Raw genomic sequence first — 10,000 nt, forward strand, 5'->3', positions numbered from 1 at the left:
GCAATCTTCATGTTTGACCTCGTAGCAAGGTACCCTCCCTATAGTAGGCAATGAACAAATGATCATAATCCCAGGAGGGCAAAAATGGGAACCCGAAAGGAAAGCGCTGTTGGCGCGCCTAAGCTACTGGCCCGTAGAGTAAAATGGTACCCCAACAAAGTTGTCGATTGACATTCTGATTGCACTTTTCATCATCTAGGGTGCGTTCCTTACACGTTTTGAGGTGTTTTAGCGAAAAACATGTTTTGAGCCACACGAGCTCTCCGGCCCGTTCGGTGCACATTTTTGAAAAAAGCTAGGAGCTGCCCCTAGGTTCGGGGTGTCACAAAATATTGAAAAGTGGTCAAAAACCGCTATCCAGAATCGGATGTAGAATCATTAGACGAACTTAAAATTGTTCTACAACCCCCAGTCCGACGCCTCGTATTCGAGATATAGCACTTTGTAGGTCTGACCGAGCAATTTTGTACTGAAATGTATGGCGGACATGTTATTCATTAAACAACATTAACTTGCATCGTGCCCTACTTCATCGGCACAGCTACTATCGACTATCTATTGTTGAAATGGATTGAGTTTGACCATTTTAGCTCTTTTCTTATGCCGTGCACCAACAGTGTGTACCGATCAGGGAAAGTACACTACTTACGCGTTCATGGATGTATATGTTGGTACAAGTTGCCGGTCGGAATAGCAGTGCACCAAAACTGTGTACCGATCAGGAAAGTACAAGACGGAGGGCGCAGCCCGAGCGTACGCGTTCATAGATGTCCATGTTGGTACAACCTACATGTACGTACCTTGTTTTTGTATCAAAAGTTCCAATAAAGTGTTTGTATGCTTAAAATGCTTATCTCAACCGGTCACCTTTTGGCCTGCCCTTTTATAGACAGAAACCTAGAACGATACTCGCGATGTTTGTGTTTTCCATTCGCCCGGGACGACGAAATGAGCTCTGTGCACATCGTGCAGAAAACTGTCTCCTCCTCGTATGTTTTTGTCCCTCCACGCATATAATCACCCACATTTGTGTTCAACACGGACGGCGCAGCCCGAGCGAACGCGTTAATGTTTATGTTTGTGCACACTAAAGTTACAATCCTAGGATTTGGTTATTGCGTCGCAGTGCCCGACCGTCGCGGACACCATTCTTGGACAAAAGTCCAAGTACGTAGAGTACATTCCCTAGGTATGTGCCCGTTCGTGACTTTCGTTGCGTGCTTACAGACACGCTTGGGTATGTTTACCATACAAGGTTTACTAGGAAAACCTGGGAAGGACGCTTGCCCTCCCGTCGCGGACACCATTCTTGGAAAGAAGTCCTGGTACTTAGCGTTCTTTAATGTACTTGATCAGTTTGTATTGCAATTGCTTTGTGCCATTGACTTTTGCTAATGCTCACTAAGGGGTGTTCGTTTGCGATGTGTATGATAAGCAACTGTCTATTCTTACCAGCAGTTAATCAACACTTTTCACCCAAATCATAGGAACGTAGAGTACTTTCCCTGATCGGTACACAATTTTGGTGCACCTCTAACTTCGCCAGCACTTTATCGTTACGTTTTGTGCACAACCTTGGGACATGGTGTAAGTTTCATCATTGTTATGTTTGATTCGGTTTATTATGATTGAAGAAATCTGAACTCGAATACTTTTGCCACGTTGCGCAAAAAGCTAGAGCAACTCCTAGCCGATTTTTTAAAATTTAATTTTCGTTATTAGTTTTAAAAAATACGCTAAGTCACAAAAATCTGAACTCGAATACTTTTTCTATGTGCCGCTAAAAGCTACTGAGCAACGCCTAGGTTGGTACATTTCTGGTACATGGAGTGTATGCGTGCAGGCGTACTGCCGTGCTGGACCGGAAAATCGCACTTGCTACTAGAACGTAGAGTAATTCCCTAGATAGGTGCTTTTGCATGCCTCTGTTCGACGTCCATGCAACTTGGAACGTGCGACACACGTAGCTAGGCTTCCCCATACATATTCCCTAGGGTAGCACCAAATTGCACACTTTCAGGGGTATATTTTGGTACGGTGTACTGTGCATGGTACAAGTATCATTAGCTCGTGCAATTTATTTTGCATCAAGTTGCGATTGCTGGTGCGTCGAGATAGGAGTGTTTCGCGACTTTTGCCAAGCTTTGGTGCCATTTGGTGAATAATTAATGTTCTAGCCACAATAAACGTGCCACATAATGCCAATAACGAAAACGCCATTTTCAAGGGACTTCCAGTCAAAATGTTTGCAATCAGCGCTTTCCTGTCGAGTTCAGGATTTGGGACTGAGCGATTTTTTCACGATCCAATCAAACGACCAGTTCGTGAATAAACAATTCATACAACAGTACATCCCTTCAAAGTAGAAAAAGCCGAATGCTAGGGAGCTCCAGTCAAAAACGTTGTCATTGGCGCTTTCTTCTCGAGTTCAGGATTTGGGACTTAGCGTTTTTTCACGATCCAGCCAAAAGACCAGATCGTGAAATAAACAATTAACACAACTGTACTAGTACATCCCTTCAACTGAAGCAAGCGCACCATACATGACCCGTACGCTAATCATCCAAGCACATGACACGTCAACTAAGTCAACACATGATACAACTTGGAAAACTAACGGGTAAGTAGGTCATCTCGTACACGACGACACACCGACCAAACCAGGTCAACACGTCACATGCACAAGACATCCTACTACCAAGGCCGACCACCTCGACACACGACCTGTTGTTAACCGAACATGGTCAACACCATCATGTGCAAGGCAACCGGGCCAAACGGGTCAACTTATACAACTTGTAACGAGCATGTGTAAGCTTACTGGTGTGGTCCGCACGGTCCTCACATCAAGACAATCAAGTCGAGAACGAGGCACGCCGACAAGCTCATTAGTGTTAAGTGTCCTTCTCCATCCTATGTCAAGTCACTCGTCTGACACGGAAGTAGCCAACTCTTGTCCACTAGTATAAAGGAACGGTCTCCAGACCAGGTCAAGTCACTCGTCTGACAAGGAAGGAGCACGCACCAAGCTTCACCAGAGCACGGTACCACGGTCCCCAGACCAAGTTGGTTAGTTACGCCAACGAGGAAGGGGCACGCGTTCCCTTGCTACACTCAACTTAGTACACTCATGCTCTCACAAGAGTATCCCCCCTGTGTCGACGTGGTCCCCAGACCAAGACGAGCTTGCGCACATCGAGGAAGGGGCACACGGACAAACCACCAAGCATGGGTCGCCTGAGAGGATCGATGCGAACGCATCTCTACAACTCGCAGCTCCCAGCCTGAAGTCCCGTCGTTTGCGGGCGGTTGATAGGTGTCGAAACTAGGTATATCCACGTTGGGCAGAGCTCAAGCCAACGGCGTTCCCAGTTACGGTACTAACACGTGCAGCGAACTCCACTCATTGCGGCCTAGGTATAGCGGGATGAGACGCCGGGCTGCAGACGCAGACTCCAACGGATCTCAGAGGGTTGTTAGGCCCGCTAGCTTCCGAACACCTAATGGGTTTGAGAAGCGCTATCAGCTCGGATTGGCTACGACCTTAGAGGCGTTCAGGCATAATCCAGCGGACGTAGCGTCATACCAAAGTCCGGTCGGACTAGTATTGAGCCAGTGGTCCGTACCTGTGGTTCCTCTCGTACTGCACAGGAATTCCGTTAAGATAGCGACTATAAGCACACACCAGTAGGGTAAAACTAACCTGTCTCACGACGGTCTAAACCCAGCTCACGTTCCCTTGAAAGGGTGAACAATCCTACGCTTGGTGAATTTTGCTTCACAATGATAGGAAGAGCCGACATCGAAGGATCAAAAGCCACGTCGCTATGAACGCTTGGCGGCCACAAGCCAGTTATCCCTGTGAGTGTTCATCGAGTAGCCGTCGGGTACAGACGTATGTAAACACGCTCCGACAAAGTGTGCAAAAAAAGTGTGTAAAACGGCCTCGGATCGCTCTGAAACCCTCAAAATCGTGTTCAGAGCACCCAATTTACCTATAGATAGTGTTATTTGGTCGAATTTCTGTGATTTTTGCGCTTTAAAAATTCGTGTTGTTCTGTGTACATTTGCCCCCCCCGGTAGTGCCAAATTTCCGGGTGTGGAAAAATGCGCAAAACTGTGTGATATCAGCGCCGGAAACACTCGATTCTGGATAATTCGACGCTTCTAAAGCGTTTTAAAGTGTTTTCGAGACGTTTTGAGAAGTTTAAAGTGCATAAAAGTGTGTGTTTACATCCTCATACAATTTGTATGGGGAACTTTGAATGTGAATAACTCAGTGAAAAACGCACGGATTCGTGCCGGATGTGATTTTAAAGGTGCGCGTAGTGACGCTGAACGTGAATTTAAAAAAACAGAACGAAAATCGGTGAAAAACGAGAAAATAAAAGTGTCGGGGTGCTACCGCCGGAGCACGTGCTTTCGGAAAAATCGAAATAAATAGCAAATCGCGAATAACTCCGCGAGTTTTGCTCGGATTCGAGTGCGGTTTTCACCGTTGTGCTTGATTTTATGCGTACAATAAGATTGCATCAAAAAATTTGTGAAAATCGTGAAAAAATTTTTTGACGTTTCTTGGTGACAGTTCTATAATACCCAAGGGACAAATTTTGTCCGGGGAGCAGTTCCCAAGGGGCAAAAATTTGAAAAGTCCGTTACTGCTCGAAAAGTGCTCGAGTTTACAAAAAGTACGCAGAAAATTCGGGGAAGAAGTGTAGTGCCCGCGGCAGCTCGAATCTGCTCGATTCGAGTAGTTCGAGCAACTCGAAAACTGCTCGAATTTTTCGAAAAATCCCTAAAATAGGTTCAAAAGGGTCGAAAAAGCGGGCAGCGCAATTTGGACGTGAAAAGTGCCGGAAAAATTCGGGATTGGTGCGGATCCATTCCCCACGTGAGCGACGCACCCTCTCGTAATTTTTTCGCCACCCTCCCCCCCAGCCCACCAGGGGGTCGCAAGTCGGACCATAGTGGAAAACCAGCGTGGAAGAAGGATTCTACAGCAGCGATTGAGCGGCAGAACACCAGCTAGACGGCGCTGCATACTTGGGGTCATCTCGACCCCCCGGGGTCAACCGACCCCGGGGTCACATCGACCCCCAGGGTTATTTAACCCACCAACCTGAAAGTCGGCAAAGATGATGGCATCATCCGGGATGTCAACGCGCGCGAGTGCGAGGTCAGTCTCTGTGGACTGCCGTAGCAGCTTGGCATCTGGCTCGAAGCTGTTTGTGACCGAGCCTCGAGTGGCGCTGCCTAGGGTCAGTGTCACAGGCAACAACAAGCCCGCCGTGGCATCCAAGGCCGCCTCGACCACACCGGAGCTCGAGTTGCTTAAGGCAACAATTCAGCGGCTAGAGGAGCAGAATTTGGAAATGAAGGAGCAAAATTCTCGCCTCTCTGAGCAGATAACTGGCATGTGCCAACTGCTACAGGAGGAGAAGGAGGAGGCGAAGCGCCGTGAAGAAAAGCTGGAGGCGCAAATGGAGAAGCTCGCCGCCGCACATCAGCGCGACCGAGACGTTCTAAACTCCTTACTGGCAGCAAAGGTTGCCGGCGGACAACCGTCATCTAGTCCGCGTCAACCACCAACTCCGTTGCCGCGCCGATCCTCTGCGCAGCAGCAGCAGCAACAACAACAGCAGCAGCGGAACCAGCACGAGCAGGAGCAGCCCCGCGCGTCGACGTCGCGCGCAGTCATGCCGCCGCGCAGCGAGGCATCGACAGCCGTCCGCGTAGACGTTGTGCCGGAACTCACCTTTAGTGAGGTCGTGCGGCGTAGATATCGCGGAAAAGCTACGGGTAAGCCACGTTCCCAGCAGCAGCAGCAACAGCAACAGCAGCAGCAGCAGCAGCAGCAGCAGCAGCAGCAGCAGCAACAGGTGGTCGCTGGCTCACAGCAGCAACAGCAGCAGCAGCACCAGCGTAGACAGCAGCAGCGTCAGCAGCAGCAACAGCAGCAGCAGCGTCAGCAGCAACATCAGGGTGAGCGGTATGTTCCGCCGCAACTCCGGCAGCAGGCGCATCAACAGCAGCAGCGGCAGCAGCAAAGGTCTGGCCAAGGCCGGACAAGATAGAGGTGGTCCCGAGTGCCGGACACTCCTGGTACACGTTGTACCGGAAAGTTCGGGATGCGGTTAAACAAGACCCGCACAAGGGCCTTGCAGACCACCTTAAAATGGGCAAGCGCAGCCACGCCGCAAACCTCCGAATGGAGTTAAGCAATTCGGCCAACGCCAGCCTGGTCCGTGCAGAAGTTCAGGAGATTGTTGGTGACGCCGGACTAGCCCGGGTGATCACCGACATGGCCGATGTCCTGATAATGAACATCGATCCTCTGGCAACAGCAGAGGACATCAAAAAGGCCATTGAGGGAGAGTTCCAGGAGCCGATTGAAATCGCCCGAGTGAGCGCGTGGGAGCTGCAAGATGGCACCCAGCGAGCTCGAGTCCGCCTGCCCGCTAAGGCTGCCGCTGCCCTCGAGGGTTCGAAGCTCCGACTGTGTGGCTGCATCAGCAAAGTCAGAGGCGTCGAAAAGGCAGCACCTGAGCGCCAACGCTGCTATCGATGCCTGGAGCGCGGCCACCTTGCTCACGCATGCCGTTCCCCGACAGACCGTCAGCAACTCTGCATCCGGTGTGGCAGTGAAGGTCACAAAGCCCGGGACTGCTCCAGCGACGTCAAGTGCGCGGCCTGCGGTGGACCTCATCGCATTGGGCACATGAGCTGCGAACATCCGGCTTCGCCTTCAATCTGAAAGTTGCGCAAATCAATGTGGATCACTGTCAGGCAGGGCAGGACTTGGCGCTCCAAGCAGCGCGTGAACACCGTGCTGACGTCCTGCTCCTGTCGGACATCTACCGACCACCGGCGAACAACGGGCGTTGGGCGTATGATGCCGCCAAATCGGTAGCAGTTGTGGCTACAAGCTCTTACCCAATCCAGCGGGTGTGGCGCAGTCCTGTGCCTGGAGTTGTAGCTGCACAGATTGGTGGCATCGTCTTCATTAGCTGCTACGCTCGACCCAGACGCCCAGAGGAGGACTATGAAGGCTTTCTGGCTGCTGTTCAGCTGGAGGCATCATCCCACTCCCACGTCGTCATCGCCGGCGATTTTAACGCCTGGCACACGGAGTGGGGTAGTGCCAGGAACAGCCAGAGAGGTGAAGATCTGCTGCAGCTAGTGCAGAGTGTCCAGCTACAAGTGGTCAACTCCGGGAATCAACCCACGTTCATTGGCAGAGGAGCGGCCACCAGCAGCGTCATTGACGTCTGCTTCGCCACTCAGTCCATCGCTCGGCCAGAAACGTGGGAGGTGCACGAGTTTGCCCGGTCCGATCACCAACTGGTGACATACACCGTTGGGGAAGCAGAACAACAGTCCCGCGGGTCGTCGAATGGTGGTCCGTCAGCCGGCCGGCAGCGCGTTATCTGCGCTGGTAGGCGATGGATTACCACGCAGTTCCATGAAGAGAGCTTCCGTTCTGCTCTCGAGGACGTGAACTTTGTGGAACAGGCGACGACCCATGCTGGCTTAGTCGACGCAATGGTCGACGCGTGCGACATTGCCATGCAGCGGGCCCCAACGTGTTGCAGCATCAACATCGCGACGTCTTTTGGTGGTCACCGGTAATTGAAGAGCTGCGGAATGAGTGCATTGCGGCCCGTGAACGGATGCGCCTAACCGCCGATCTGCAGGAGAGAGTCTCGCCGCAGCTGAGCACCGGACTGCGAAGACCAGATTGGAGAAAGCCATTAAAGCTAGCAAACGCGCAGAGTTTGCTAAGCTTATCGACATCGCCGAGGAGAACGAGTTTGGAGTGGGGTATCAGGTTGTTCTGTCTCATCTGCGCGGCAGTCGTGTACCGCCTGAGACAGACCCGGTCGAGCTGGGACGGATCGTTTCCGATCTGTTCCCCACCCACCCACCGGTCTCTTGGCCGGAAACCGGCGATGTCGATTCGGGAGCGTCCAATTTAGAACGTGTGACCCCGAAGAGCTGCAGGAGATCGCGGCTCATATGGCTTTAAGGAAGGCGCCAGGACTGGATGGGATCCCCAATGCTGCGGTGAAGGTCGCGATTGAGAAGTACCCGGGGTTCTCTGCCGTGTGTACCAGGACTGCCTCAACACTGGTACGTTTCCGCAACAGTGGAAACGGCAGCGCTTGGTACTGCTGCCCAAGCCAGGTAAAGCCCCCGGAGAAGGCAGCTCCTACAGGCCACTGTGCATGCTGGACGCACTAGGCAAAGTGCTGGAGCGGCTTATCCTCAATCGCCTGAACAGACACCTCGAGGACCCGGATTCACCGCAGCTTTCGGACGCGCAGTACGGCTTTCGTCGTGGACGATCCACCATCAGTGCCATCCAAAGCTTGGTGGACGCAGGCAAGACGGCCAGCGCGTTTGGTCGCACCAACAGCCGCGACAAACGTTGCCTGATGGTGGTTGCGCTGGATGTCCGCAACGCATTTAATACTGCAAGTTGGCAGTCAATCGCCAACGCGTTGCGGGAAAAGGGGGTCCCCTCAGCTCTGCTGAAAATCCTGCAGTCTTATTTCTCGGATCGGGAGCTGATCTACACTACCAGCGAGGGACCCGTCGTACGTTGCGTCAGCGCGGGAGTTCCACAAGGGTCCATCTTGGGCCCAACATTGTGGAACGTAATGTACGACGGGGTGCTGCGGATTCCCCTACCCGACGAGGCCAAAGTCATTGGCTACGCCGATGATCTGGTCGTCCTGGCCCCGGGTAGGACGCCGGAGGAGTCTGCAGCAGTGGCGGAAGCAGCGGTGTCAGCAGTCGACCAGTGGATGCAGCAGCACCACTTGGAGCTGGCACCGGCTAAGACGGAGATGACCATAATCTCTAGCCTGAAGCAGCCTCCAAGCCACATAACCATCAACGTGGGAGGAGTAGCAGTACCTTTTTCGCGTTACATCAAACACTTGGGCGTGTTGGTCCACGACCATTTATCTTGGTTGCCGCATGTGACTGCAGTGACGCAGCGGGCGGAGCAGACCGCGCAGGCGGTCAGTCGGTTGATGCCGAACCACCGGGGCCGAAGATGTCGAAGTCCCGTCTTCTGGCAGCGGTGGCTGATTCGGTTATGCGCTACGCTGCACCTGTATGGCACGAGGCGCTGAACACTCGCGAGTGCCGCAGGTTGCTGGAGCGAGTCCAGCGCAAATCAGCCATCGCCGTGGCCCGGACGTTCCGGACGGTTCGGTACGAGACCGCAGTGCTGCTGGCGGGTCTACTGCCGATCTGCAGAGCCATCCGCGAGGACACCAGGGTGCACAGCCGCCGTGGGACTGGAAGCAGCGCGCAGCTAAGGAAGGAGGAACGAGATAGGACCATCGCCGAGTGGCAGGCCACCTGGGACAGCGACGCGGCTAGTCATCAAGCTAGCAGTTACGTCCGGTGGGCACACCGCCTCATTCGGACATCGGTGCATGGCAGTCGCGGAAGCATGGAGAGGTGAATTTTCATCTGTCGCAGATAATCTCCGGTCACGGATTTTTCCGTGAATATCTCGCTGACATGAAATTCACCTCGTCCCCGGACTGCACGCATTGCCCCGGCGTACGTGGGAGCGCCGAACACGCGATGTTCTTGTGCCCACGCTTCGCCGATGTTCGCGAGCAACTGATGAACGGCATCAATCCGGACACGTTGCTGGCCCACATGCTCGAGAGTCAGCAGAATTGGAGCAACGTCTGCGAGGCTGCCCAGCAGATTACGTCAGTGCTTCAGCGCGACTGGGACGACTTCCGTACGTCCTTGTTCGAGCAGGGCGTACTTGCCGACAACGCCCAGCTCCGAAACGCTGACGTCCTTCGACAAGAGAGACTGCGGCGGTATAATGACAACCGCAACGCAGTCAGAAGAGCCGCAACGCAGCAGCGACAAGCTGAACGCCCAGCCCCACCACCGCCCTCACCAAGGACTGAGCGGAGACGGGAGATTAACCGTCTCGCGGTGGCGAGGCTTTTAGGGAACGACA

This window comes from Anopheles arabiensis (genome assembly GCF_016920715.1).
Source record: "Anopheles arabiensis isolate DONGOLA chromosome X unlocalized genomic scaffold, AaraD3 X_pericentromeric_contig0018, whole genome shotgun sequence".
Taxonomy (NCBI): Eukaryota; Metazoa; Arthropoda; class Insecta; order Diptera; family Culicidae; genus Anopheles; species Anopheles arabiensis.